Genomic DNA, 14,233 nt, shown 5'->3' on the forward strand with positions numbered 1-14,233 from the left:
CACACAGTGTGACAGTTTCTGGCACAAAGAAACACCCAAAGCACAGAGAAACATCCTTCAGTTAAAATACCCAGTTGAATTAAGGCATCTCCACTGCTGAAAAGCCTCTTTGTCCAGCAGATGAGGAGAAAGGCAGGGCACTCTCCATTTCGAGGGGGAACACATGGAAGCTGCTCCCAGGCCAGCTGCAGCAGAACAGTTTTGCATGGGATGAGTCCTTGGTGCCATGTGTGAGATGAACACATCATGTTCCCCAAACGCTTCCAGCTATTTAAGAGTGGGGAGCAGTTTGCATCCTTCCTCCCAGCTGCACAGCCCTTGTGACCAGATGAAGCTCTGGGAACAAGATCCAACCAAACAAGCTGCCAGAGTCCAATCCAACCTTGGCTTGGTCCTCCCACTGCCCTTGTGGTGCCAGCAGCACAGCACAGGTACAACAGTCACAATCTGAGGGACACAGACCTGGTAACAAGGGACAAAGCCTCCCTGGTGCTCCCCTGCCCACAGCACTGTTCAAGGGGACAAGTAGTCTCTGTGGGGTAGATATTTTGGAAATAATTCCATAGGGAAAGATGTATTAAAGAGGCTCTTAAGGCAAAATGTCCCTTTCAGAAAAGCACCAACATCTACCATAAGACTCACTTGAGTTTTTGCCTCTCACCAGATCGTACATTAATTTGCTTCAGCCCTTCACCTTCTGATGCTTAAAACACCAGTTGATCCATGGCCAGTTTATCCCTTGCTAGGGGAACCAACAAGATTCCTGAACAGCCTCCCTTCTCCCTTTGGGTGTTCAGTCACAGTGTTGCTCCTGCTCGTGCAGGGAGCTGGCTGGGCAGGGATTGTCCAGGACAGCCCAGGGCATGTGCCAGGAACTCTGTCTGCAGCTGAAGAGCAGGATAATTTTTCAGGCTGTGTCTCAGGAGGGGAGGATGGGGAGCAGGGGGTTGGTCCAGCCCCTCAGAAAGAAAAAGCAAAGACAAATAAACTCCTCACAGGAGGAATTACCAGACTGTGCACAAAGAGGCAAACCTGAAGAGACTTGTGCCAGGAATGCCTGGAGTGAGACAGGCTGATGACTGACAGCAGCACCCTCCCTCTGCAGCAGGCTGTGGCAAAGAGCAGGAGAGGTGGGCTCCTCTCAGCACCTGGTGTCTCCACACAGCAGTGGAGGTTTGATGTCTCAGTCCTCAGCTTGCATTTTCATGCTCCAGCCATCCATGAAGACTAAGGAACCAGGTGGACTTGGATGTGATACACAAAGAGATTTCAACCCTCACCCCCACACCAGCCAGACGCAGCAGAGATGCCCCAGACTCCACTGAGAACCCAACCAGTGTCCCAAGGGTGGTAGAGGGGGCAGGTACACTTTGGGGCACACATCTTTGCTCCCCAAGGCTGTCAAAAGACCCTCTTCACCTCTAGTTGTGCTTGTAAATATTTATGTCAATAAATATTTACACACCCATGACCAAGGATTGGCCATTGGGATGATTTATGGAGGGAGACCATCTGCATGGTGGAATATTCATGTACAACTCTGCAAAGCCTTGGCCCCCAAAGCAGAGCCAGGCTGAGAAGCTACCATTCCAAATGCCTGCAGCTCCAGGCTGCAGTTCACTGTCACACCCCCAAAAGGGATTAGTTTTTAACCCAGACCATTTGGGTGTCCAGCTAAACTCTTGGCCTTATAAAACAGCCACATAGCCTAAGGGATGGGGAACTGGGGCATAGCTGGGAGAGCAGCTGGGCCAGGAAAAGCTCATTTTCAGCCAAAGTGAGTGAATCATCTATGACTTCAGCAAAACTGAGTTGACACCATCTGCAGCCCATCCTGGAGCAAACTTCTAAAATGATATCTCATGGTGAAGGAAACCTCCAGAAAGCAAAGACAACAAAAGCCTGTGGAATGCCAAGGGTGCTCATCCATCACCTGCAGGGCTAAGGCATTTCCCCAAGAATCTTCTCTTCCATGCTTCCCCTCAGAGGGACATCCCACATTCAGTTAACAATATCCAAAATTGTAATATTTATATTCTTTCCATTTTCAAGGCATGTTAATTTCAAAACAAAGACACAAGACACTGTCCTTAAACATCCCCAATATTTCAAGTGCAACTTTGTTTCAACATCCCTAAAACTGCGTTTTTCAACAATTAAACAATTCATCTTTTTCAGATCCACTTGGGATCTCATCTAGATACACATTAATCTTCCTGATCTCAAAGCCAAGGAGAAAATAGGCATTTCTTTCCCCTCATCCTACAAAACAATACTGCCACAATATTTGCCACCACTTTCAACCCAGGCTGTCAATGTGTTCAGACACGAGGCTTTCCTCATGTCGCGACTCAACCTAAAATATCTGATTCTCACTCTCATCCCATTACATCATGCTCTCAAAATCCTAAAAAAAAAAACCAAAAAAAACACCCCAAATTCAGCCACTTTTTCAACAATCTGCTTCCTGCTGATGGCCTCAGAGGGGTCTCAGGAGCTGCTGTCTCTGCTGGAGATCAATGCATCCACCAAAGAAGGGGAATGATCTGTTCATTCACCCCTTCCTTAACCCAATTCCTCACCATTTGACCTCACCCACTCCTACACTATCTTGCATTCAGGTGCTGCTCCTTCCTCTTCTTTCCTCACCTCTCCACTCTTCAGGGGCTGCAGCTGAACCAAGATTCACTCTCCAGCAATTTCTGGAGCTGGTCCTGATATGCTGAAGTGGAAGAGAAGCTTTGGGCCAGCACCAGCTCTCTTCCCTTTCCCAAACGACGTCATTCCCATTCTGGAGCAGAGCACGATGGATGTTTTCACCACTATCAATACAGACAATGTACAATGCAACACAAACACTCTCAGGGTTTACAAAGCATATTCCTCCCCTCTCCTCCTGCCTTGCCTGCTTGAATTCAGAGATGGCCAACAACTATTAAACACATCAATGTAAATGTTAGTAGATTGCTTCTAATAGGAAACAAAAATGTTTTGAGCAGAGCTAATTGCCGGGAAATAAGGTCGTTCCAATATTTCAGCAGGGGGTTATAAATCTCTTGGTTCCTGCCTCCTTCCAGCATTAAGGTTTTACAGATGTTGCTGTCAGAAGGAGAAGAATGATTTCAGATGCTTGTTTCCACTGTACATTAAAAAAAGAAGGGCATAAATGTGTGCAGCAAATTGCTTGGCAAGCTTTCTTTCTAAAAGAGAAAAACCACAGAAATCTCAGACAGCAAAACATAGAAAATCTGCATTGGGACCCCTAAAATCTTATAATGATACAAAATGCTCAACACACTGACAACTGACAAAACTTTAACACGTAATTCAAGCCAGCCAGTTGCACTGACTGCCAAATTGCTTGTTCCAGTCCTCTGCTGCTTTTTTACTCTTCTGCACCACCAAATATTCACTGTACATGGAGGGACCCTCTAGACCCAAAAGAAGAATGTGAACCATTCATTTTTTCCTGGGCTAGAATAGGAGGATGAGAAGAGTCTAAGCAGCTGATAGACAGGACAGCTGTTTTCTTGAGAAGCTAGACCTAGACCCAAATTCAAATGCTAAGAGGGTGGGGAGAAGGAAGAAAGCTTATACTGAGTATAAGACAATGATTCAGGAAGAAAAGGAGACTTGGTGACTGTCTCCAAGTTGTCTTGCCAGGGTAGTTCATCATTTGTGTGGGAAATATCCGTGAAAGGGGCTGGCTCAGCTCCTTTTCCCTGGCACAGAGTGGCTGATGAGCTCTTGGGAGCACCCAGACAACTCCAGAACTGGGGTGTAGCTCCCCACCCCAGTCCCATGTGACACCCCATGGAACGTGCTGTACATGGACACTCAGTGTGCTCTCTTAGGAAACTATTCCTCAGGCAGAAGGATCTCAATAATTTAATAAAAAAAAAAAAGGAAAACCTACAAAAATAAAGCTCTCATCTGCACAACCAATTTGCTTCCTGGAAAGATGGGAAGCAATGAGAGGACCAAAGACAAACCACCAGAGACTAGAGGTGAGTCCCTGCAGGAAGATGCCCATTGAGTTTCTCATCATTGTTTTAATTAGGATAATGTAAGCATTACAAAGGACAATGCTCTGGCTCCTGCTTAGCACCACCACAAGACCTGGGTCACATCCCCAATCCAGCAGGTGTCCACACTGTCAGCAGCGCCTACACCCAGCATTCGAGCCTGGCACCTGCCAAAGGAGGACCTGAGTGGGCTCTGGATACCCACACCCAAAACTGCCACCACACCAGCCAAGGGAGCTGAAGCCCTGATGGGGACACGTACATCAAAGTGCACAGCTTTGCTCAGCTTTAACTCAGTGGGCCAATTTAGCTTTCACAGGTGTCACCATCACACATTGCAGTGCGTTAAGGTGACCTTTTTTCCAGCAAAGCACAATCCACTCATTCTCCTTCAGCTTCACTTCCTTTAACAACACCATCCAAAGGAGAGGAGGGGTCTGCATCCCCATGCCCAGCATCCCCAGTGGTCTCCTTGGGGCTCTGTGGCTTCCCTTTCAAGGCACCAGATTTGCTCCAAACACGCCTGACTCGAGCCAAGGGGCCAGGACCTCTCACGAGAGGTATTTGGGCTGCTTTATTTTTCCAATTCAGCAGAAACTGTGACTCTGCTGCTAAGAAGCCTGGAGCCCACTCTGAAGACTGTTCCAGATTTACACTGTTTTTCCTTAAGCTCAGAGATCACCACTGAGCTGTCTCTCATTCTGCTTTTGGCACTTTCTTTCATTTTAAAACGCAATCATACTCCCTCCCCCAAAATAAACCAACAAAAACAACACATCCAGACAAGGGACCATCCAGTTCTGCTCCTTTAACATTCCCAGGACAGCAGTACAACTTCTCCAACCATGGTGGGGTTACACTTTGGATGTGATTTCCACTAGACACAAGTGGCACCGCTTAAAAAAATAATCCAAGCCAGAAATAACCCACAGGGACAGAAGAACTGAAGTCCAACATCTCTCTCGAGCAGAGGGATTCATGCTTCCCTCAGAAGCCAGACAACCACCACATATGAAGAAGCAGCTCTGTGTCCATCTCAAACCTCTCAGTGCTCACGCACAGCTGGACCCCAGGGCCTGTATTCATGTTCCATTTTCTATCTCATGGCTACTCTGCAGGACCCATGAGTGGGGTTTTGTTTGGGCCAGCTGGGCCTGGGACTGATACCTGCAGCTGGAAGAGATAAGGATGCTGAGCTGGCCCATTTCAGGATCAGCTGTTAAATGACAGAGGGCAGTGTGGCATCCCAGGTCAGCACCTCCTGAGCTGTGAGTCAGCAAACCCAGTGAGAAGGAGATGCCCCAGCAACTCCACCCAGGACAAAGCCCCAGCCCCGTGCAGGGGGGTGGCACAGCTGCCAGGTGTGCACTCCAGGGTGCCCATTTTGGGAAGGCTCCCCCCCCCAGCTGTAAATACCAGTTCTGACCACAGGATCCCAGCAGCTCCCCGTGCTCTTCCAGCAGATGTGCCAAGACAAGCTGATGTGGGGCTCTGTAATCCGAGGTTTGTTGGTCTCCTGGGAGCAGTGAAAGCCCAGGCTGGGGACTGAGCTGCTGACTCGAGTGCACAAGCAACAGAGCTCTGTGAGGGCCACGAGCGACTGTGGAATGATTTAGGAGATGAGACCTTGAATTTGCCAATTATTTATCTTGTTGATGACTCAGACAAGCAGTTTTACTATCCAGTCCTCAGGGGAAAACATGTGGAACTAATCAGGCTACGCCAAAATAAAAAAGAAAAAGATCAAATTAACATGAAATAAATTGAATGACACACGCAATACCAAACCTGATTTTTCCTTCCAAATGGGCACTGTATCTGAGATGTTTGTTCTTGCTCATTTATTATTGTTTAGCTTTTAAAGGGCAACACATGGCAGCAGAAGTCATTTTTGCAAGCACAACAAAACATAATCTTTTCACAAAGAAAGGCAATAGCTGTTTATTCAGCAGGCCCCTCCTATTCATGACGTTGCCATCTGGAAATAAGAATGTCAATGAAAATAATAATAAACCAAGACATTTTTGTGATTAACTTAGAAAGACACCAATTTCAGTATTAAACCAGCCAATATGAAAAAGGTTTTGTGCTAATAAGAACCATGAGTTTGTTGCCTGTTAATGCAGGCTAAGGAGGAGACAAGATGCTTTCATTCTTTAATGTTGGCTGGGATATTTGGAGGCATTTACCTTTTGTGCCCCAGAATCTTTGGGGAAGTCACCTCAGCTCCACTAATCAGGAGCTAGATGCCTAGCTCCTACTGAGATCCACAATTTGGGATCTTGTAGGATTTGGGACCTGTGATGGGACACAGTGATGTCCAGAGCCTCACCCTTTCCCAGACAGGATCTATGGTATGTTAACCTCTAGTTTCAAAGGTGTGCACGCAGATAAAAACTAAAACTTTTCTTAAAAATTACACATTCTGATGAAATTTCCTCTTGGGGGAGGGAGAATTAAGTTACCAACCACACTAAACAACATGCTTAGAAACAGAACTGAAAACTATTGTACCCAGCATCAGAAAGGACACAGATAAAGTTGAGCCAGCTTAAAGCAGCCTCAGCCCAGCCAGCTCCTGCAATGCCTTGCATCCCTCCCCAGCACAGGTGACTCAAATCCCCTCTCCCACCAGCATCACCCCTCCCTAGCATCTCAAGGCTTGACTTTGAGCCAGGGGCTCTGGCTTGCCTGCCCATTTCACTGCCTCCTCCTCAGCACAGCTTCCCAGATAACATCAGTCCAAGGTGATTATGTCCTTCCCAGGCCAGCAAACCAGATTTTCTGAATGACCTGCCCAGATCACTTCTCATCAGCCTCACGCATTGGTCGGTGCCAGAGCTCTTCCTCTACACGAGTCACCAGGTATTGTCCTGGAGCCAGACAGCTTTTCCCTGCTTGTGTTCACTGAAAGACTGAGAATTTCAGTGCTGGAGCCATTCATTTCACCCACGCTCCAGTGATTTGTGTCCCTACCCCATCCTCAGGTCACTCAGACTTACCCTTCCCCTGAGCTCTTCCTGTTTGCCTTCCCTTCTCCACTGCCCTTTGACTGACACACTTAAAGGTGGCCCTGTCAAGTGGGCTGTGGTCTGGGGCCAAAAAGGGAAAAGACCCCACTCAGCAGGGAAAGGTACCTCCTGTGAGAGCTTGCTTCATCCCTGTCAGAGGGATTATGTTTCACCTGGGGTTTAGCATATCCCCACTGAATCAGCCCAATGCTCTCAAGCCTCAGCAGAGAACATCCCAATGCTGGTCCATCCCCCAAAGCTTCCTGGCAGCTGCTGGTGCATTTGTTACTCATGATGGGCATTTCAGGCAGTTTCATGGTTTTCTATCAGGGAGCAGCAGCACCCCAACTTCTGCTTGCCTCGTCCTCTCCCACCCCAGAGCTGGGCTCTCACCCATGAGGAGAGGGGTGACTCCAGGGTTCCTCTCACCCACAGAGTGTGGGGGACCTGCAGCCACCCTGGGTGTCTGTCATTCCTCCCTTCCCTACCAACAGCTCTAAGAGACCACAGTGACCCCAACAACAGGTCTGCTCACAGGCCTGCAAGCCTTCCCATCAGCCTCACTTTCCCTAAAACAACCCTTTCATCAGGAATGCACCTTCACTGGAGCCACGAGGCAGAGGAGACCAGGCAAACACCACAGAGCAAGTGACAGCACACCTTAAAACAGAGTCACAGCCTTATGCAGCGTCCCAGACTCTTTCCTTTTAGTAAAAAGAGTCAATCAGCATCCAGGCTGACTTAAAAGATTGAGCAGGATGATGACAGCTCCCATTTTGGGGAGAAAGGATTTGGTTTCAGATTAAACCCTTCAGCAGGCTCCCATGAACACATACCCAAGGTCACAGGTGGGAGGCAGCTTCTTTAAAATAATAGGAGAGCTCAGGGCTTTATTTACCTTCAGAAAGGCTTTTGGACTCTGCTGGTGGTGGCTTCACACCCAGGACCTAAATGTCACCCCTAAATAAGCAGGTTTTGGGGACCAGTGTCTGTGGGTGGGGATGGGGACAGCAGAGCCCAGACAGGGGTCCCATGTCCCCATGGATGTCCACCTGGTGAACTCATCCCCCAGACAGGGTTTCACACCTACAATGCACAGCCCAGCACTCCACTGGTGCCCTGTCCCCACCCTGCACAAGGCAGGGTCAGGCTGACTGCCAGCAGCAGAATTCCTCCCTTGCACTGATCCCCAGACACAGCCATGTTCTAATGCACACCCCATTTAGGCACACAAAGGACCCAAGACAAAAACACAAAGGTCAAGGCCAGGGGTTTGCTGGGAGCAGAGGGTCTGTCCCTGCAGCCAGGCACAGCCACAGCCAGCAGGTCCACAGCAGCATCTCAGCACTGGGACAAACACTTCCCATTTGTCTTATGCCTCTCAGGTGATAAAAACATCATTCTGCAGCAGAAAGGGGAAAATGGCTTCAGCTGTACATGAAACAGAGAACAGGGCTGGTGGGTCATGGTCCTTCTGTCTCACCTCTGTCACCTGCAGAGGAGGGGTCAGGGTTTACTCATGCAGCTCACTTACTTATCAAGAGTAAGTTAATAACGTAGAGCTGGCTCTGACTTAAAACCAGCCAAGAAAAGACCAACCTCTCAGCATCACACCTGCTGCTGATCTGTGGGCTGAGCAGAGCAGGCAGATCCTGCCACAGGTCTGATAAACCTGTTCAGGGCAGCTCCTCCAGCAAGCAAGGCTCACTGATTTGCTACAGGTGTCTGATTAACTCACTTAACCTTCAGCATTTCTTTCACTTGTTAGCCTTTACTGGTTTTCTCCATTTAAATTTAAAGCCTGCAGTACAGAGACGGCAAGGGAAGTTTTCTCACTGAATAGAGCTAGCCATGCTTCCTTAAAGCTTGCAATACTGGAGTCAGAGGGAGTTGGGTAGGATTTTTTCCCTTTAAATAAAGCTCCAAGAGATGATACAGAAATCTGAGTCCACTTAAAAAGAGAGAAAAAAGCAAACCATCTTTCCTACTCTTTGTGGTTACTGGAAAGAAACAAACCAAAAAAAAAAAAAAAATGGAAACAAAGAAAGAAGAAAAAAAAAAAAAAGACAAAAAACCCCCCAAAACCAAGCTCCAGATGATTTCTAACTGGATTTCATGCTCCCTGAGTGCCTGGCAGGCTTTCCAGTCACGGAGGTTTTGGGGCACCAAAGTCCCTCCCCTTAAGTAACTCCTCCGTCATCAAACTCCTGAATAACTTGGGAGCTTTGGGGCATTTACTGGTGGGGAAAAGGAACCGGGAGCATGGGAAAAACCTAAGCTTGGTAAGAACCTTTGCCTAAGGGATCCCGAGGTTTTGGGCTCCAGCAATGCTCTATGAAGGGAGCTCCTTAGCACTGGTCAAAACCAGCCCAGCACCTTCCCCTCACACAGCCCAAAGGACCCAGCAGCTTTTCCCCGGAGCAAACGGATTCAGTAAGAACCAAACCGAGAGCTCTCACCTCTGCTCCTTGCCCGGCTCCCCAGGCTGCGGCGGCAGGAGCAGCCCTTCCTTCGCTGTGTGCGATGTCCTGTCAGCAATTCCACGCTGACTCCTGGGGACCAGGAGGAGCCCGCTTGGTAAATGCCTGTCCTCACCCGGCTGGGCTGGGTTCGCTGCTGGAACCAATTAGAGCAATTAGCAGCACAGCAGCGTCTGTGCTAAGGACTCTCACATGTGGGTGTTTGCCAAAGACCTTACCCATTTCCTCGCTGTCAGCATCTCCTCTGCTGTTTGTGGGGGCTCCTCTCCCCCTTTTCCCCAGAGCTCGTATTGATAAGGGACTGTGCAGTTCGGGGAACAGCAGTCTAGATAAGGCACCAGTTAATTAATTGCTCATAATGGAAGAATAACAACCAGCTAATTAAGGGTCTTCATATGCCTCCTCCAACCTTCATTCGCTGCTGTGGTGGCCCTGTACCTGCTCAGACAGCAGAAACCTACCTGGTCTCTCAAAGAGACCCAAAACCTCCCTTCTCCAGAGCAGTCTCTATCACAGTGCCACTTCATGGATGCATCATTTTCCCCTAATTTTCGAAATTAAGGCTAAGACTTTTAATTCTTATTATTGATGCTTATGTCACTTGTGCCTTATCCTTTTCATTAACTGTTGTTTTTAACTTTTAAAAACACATGCCATCTGAAACAAAATTATCTACTCTTTCGCTCTGCAGTGCAGATGGGCTTTAGCAGGCTGGACATGACTGCTGACAGATATCACATCCTTCAAGGACAACTGGACATCCAAGCTAGTTTTGGTTCTCAGACTCTGCCCACAACTATGATAAATTGTTCTTGAGGCACTTCTTTACCAGTATCAGCAGGTGCTCTAAAAATTGCAAATTTTTCCAGGGAAAAACCCCTCTCCTCTCAGTCCTTTGGAAAAACAGCAGATTTAACATCCTTACTTAAACACCTGAACTAACTCTGGAGGCAAATTGAAGAGATGCAGTGAGTTCTCCTAAACCCCAGTAAGCCTGCCCTTCTTAAGGGACCTTGTCCTGCTAACTGTGGTGAGCTAGGAGCCAGTTTGGTCAAATTTGAGCAGCTGCTCTTTGCAAAGGCCATTTCTCTTTTTGCCAGAAAATGTACTTCTGTCAAATTTGAGAGTCTCTTTGTACATTGATCTCCTGGTCTGTAATACAGGCTGCTCAGAAAATGGGAACACATCTGAGCAGAGAGGAACAGATCTGCTGCAAAGGGGCTACAAACTCCTTAGTGCTGAGCCCCCAGGCAGCAGTGCTCCAAAATCTGGGGACTGTCACAAGACATAGATGTCACTGGAACAGCAGAGATGCTGAGCCTACCCCGGGGGTGGCTGCTGGTACCAGTCCTGCTCATGCCCCATGGTCAGAATTACTGGCCATGCCCCAGCACAAAGTGTTGTCAAAACAAAGTCTAACCCTGCTGGCACCTCCACACTTCTCATTTCTGCCCTGCACCAGCCAAGATGCCAACCCCATTCTGTCTCTTCCCATTCCTCTACCCTGAGGTCCTTTTGGGAAAGCACGGGCTTGTTATTGCTGAAGGATACTCAGGTAGCATCTGCACAGCCATGCCTGAAGAGTAAACTAGTCCATGCTTTTCCACCAGTGTCATTTGGAAGGAATAACAGGATAGAAGGGCAACTAGAAGATTTTGACAAAAAAATATCTATGAACAGACGCAGCAATTAAGGTTTTGACTGTGTTGCTACTGTCTTTTCTCTCTAAAATTTTCCTGTGGAAGAGAATCAGATGCAATGCACCTGTGAAAGGGAATCAGGTGTTTACCACTCAGCTCTTCCCAGGAGCTTCCCTTTTAGTGTCCCCTCTGCCATCCCAGGGTAGAGCTCACTTTTGAGGCACTCTGTGATGGAGAGACACCAGAAATACCTCTCTGCCATGGTTTCCAGGTATCAAACTCCTTCACTAGTGACAAAATCTCACTCAAGATTATCTGAGAAAGTTACCTTTTGGTCCATGCTGTCACGAATGTACTTGCACAGAAGAGCCAAAATAATTAAGTTGTCCCCATCCAATTGCTCTCATTAGATGCAATTAAATAAAATTACTTAAAAAAAAAGAGGCATGGCAATGACTGTTGTCAAGTTACCAACATAACATATCCATCTCAGTGCAACAAAAAACTAATCAAAAATCTATTTCTTTATAAGGATTTTTTTTTTTTTTAGTTACACCGTTAAAAATAGTCAGGCTTTTAAACTAAAAATCAGGTCTTTCAATATACAGCGCATCCCACGAATGCCACTTCCAAGCTGCATCCTGCTCTCCGCGAGCCTTGCACCCCTCCTTGTGGTGCATCGAAGCAACTGTCGTGTGAGAAAAATCCTCTGCTGGGCTCTGGCTCCCAAAAAAGAGCCCAGAGACATCCATCATCTCTGGCACCAAGCACCACCTTCTCCATGTTGTGAACGTCTCCGAGCTAGAGATATAAACAACTTCTGCCTCTTACTAGAAGTCAACTCTAAGCACACGTTTCAAACATCATTAAACTGGAGGGAGTAGAAATGTGTGACACATTGAAACAGTTACACTTCTCAATCTTAATGTTTGTTTAAAGGTTACTTTTGGATGAAAGCTGGTTAGAGAATAAATAACAGATGCTGAAAGCATCCATTATGTATTTTTGCAATTAGCAGAAAATCTTGGTACTTCTCTTAAAGAACATACATAATTTTGTGGGATGTTTATTGCTGGAAGCAATCTGCTCTTGCTGGCAGGAGCAGCATCCAAGAGCCCAGGGAAGCTTCACAAGGAGTCACACATAGTAAGCCAAAAGCAATGCTTGCTTCAGGAACAGCACTTAAACCCCTGTGCTTGCTGTTGCAGGGAAGTGGTCAAATGCACTTTCTTTCCACAGACAATTTTAAATTAGAAAGAACATGGTGAAATCATCCCTGTTTCTTTTCCACAGACATTTTGATTACACAGCAAAAAAAGTGGTTCCTGATTATACTTTCATTTGAAAAACTCACCCAGGATGTTTCATGCTGTTGTTGTCTTCTCTGTCCAAAAGGCTTCTTCCATGGCCCAGCTACCACCTCCCCTCCTGGGGTATGGAGATACTGCTGTGCCTTGGGAACTCCTGTGCATCCAGCATGCATGGCCTGGAAGGGAAAATGGAAGCAAGGAAGCCACTACAGCTCCCAGAAAGTATCTCACTCTCATCAAAATTTGTGTGTGGAACATGAGGTGGAGCAGCAGCTTTACCTGTTCCAGTCCTCCCTCTCCCTGATGATTTCCATCACATGCAAATGCAGCTGGAGGGGGTATTCAGACAGAACAGAGGTATTTGACTTAGAACATACTACACACCTCAGCATACTTGGTGACCATAGCTGGAAACTTCAGCTGGTTCTGGTTTAAGAGGACAACAGTAGTAATGCCTGCAACAGAAACCTAAAGAGCTGCCCTCTGCTCAGCCACGAGAGAGGACCACCAGATATTACATCTGCCATTCACCCTGATAGATCCTGATAGTCCTGAAGACCTCTACCATAGATTAAGCTTTGATCCTAAGACTTGATCTAATTCTATCCCCAAATCTCTTTTTATACCTCTTGGCGCTAAATAGAAGTTGTCCAAGACACCATTTTCACGTACCATACCCAGCCCATCCCACTTTGGTAGTCACACAGCAATCCGTGCCATTTCTCACCACACAGAAACAGCATTGTGCTGAAAAGCCCTCCAGAGTAAAGCAGATAATATCTTTTGGGATGGTGCCTTGTATTTTCCAAGAGTTGTCTCACTGCAGCAGTTATTACAAGAAACTAAACCAAACCCTCCTGTTTGTAAATTGGCTAGAAAAAGCACTACTCAAACTGGTATTTGGTTTAGGACTGAAGGGTTCACACAGTGCTTAAGAAGCATTTTAGACAAAAGCAAGCTTTCTGCCAAACATTTGAGGGGGAAGAGAAAACTTCTGCTTTGCTGTCTGAACGCAGTTATAAGCCAGGATGATGAAAATGCCTGGCACTGCTGCCCCCAGTGAAATACACTGTGCATCTCCTACCTCACATGCAAGGCTCATGTGGCTTTCATCCTGCCCAGTTTAGTTTTTACAGTGTTATCCTGAAGAAAAATTCCTGTCTCCACAGCCCCTGGCATTAAAGGTAACAGGGTCAACAAGGGGAGGTGAGGAACTTGTAGGCAGGGAGTGCTTTTGCATTAATTTCTATACAGCACAATCATGAAACAGCAAGACCCCACAAGCACTGCTGCCCTATAGAACAGGTATTTAACTAAAGCTGAAGTCTTACAAGTGAGGCAGAATTGACTGAGCTTCTCTAAGCATCTTCTCTCCCCTCTTCAACCATTTCACTTGCCTCCACTGTGCACAACTCATCACTGCTGGTTTAACATCCAGTGACTGAGGAGGTTTTCTCATGCAGCTGCTGCTAAGCACTGTGCTGAAGCAAGGCAGACACAGCTGATCTGACTCACACAGGAGAAAAGAGCACAGGTACTACACAGATTTCCTGTAGCTGGAAAAAAAAAAACCAAAAACCAATGTGCTTTATGTTGGTTTTGTAACAGCTTATATACCAAGTTCATGTCAGAAACAGGTTCAGATTGCTCCAGAGGAAGGTTTAAAGGTTTTCTTTATTTAGCAAGCACATAGAGATTGGCAAAAGCACCCCCTTCCCTATCCCAAAGAGCATCTGCAATTCAGAAAGGTAAGGAAAAGGCATTAAA

Source organism: Fringilla coelebs (genome assembly GCF_963513975.1).
Source record: "Fringilla coelebs genome assembly, chromosome: 9".
Taxonomy (NCBI): domain Eukaryota; kingdom Metazoa; phylum Chordata; class Aves; order Passeriformes; family Fringillidae; genus Fringilla; species Fringilla coelebs.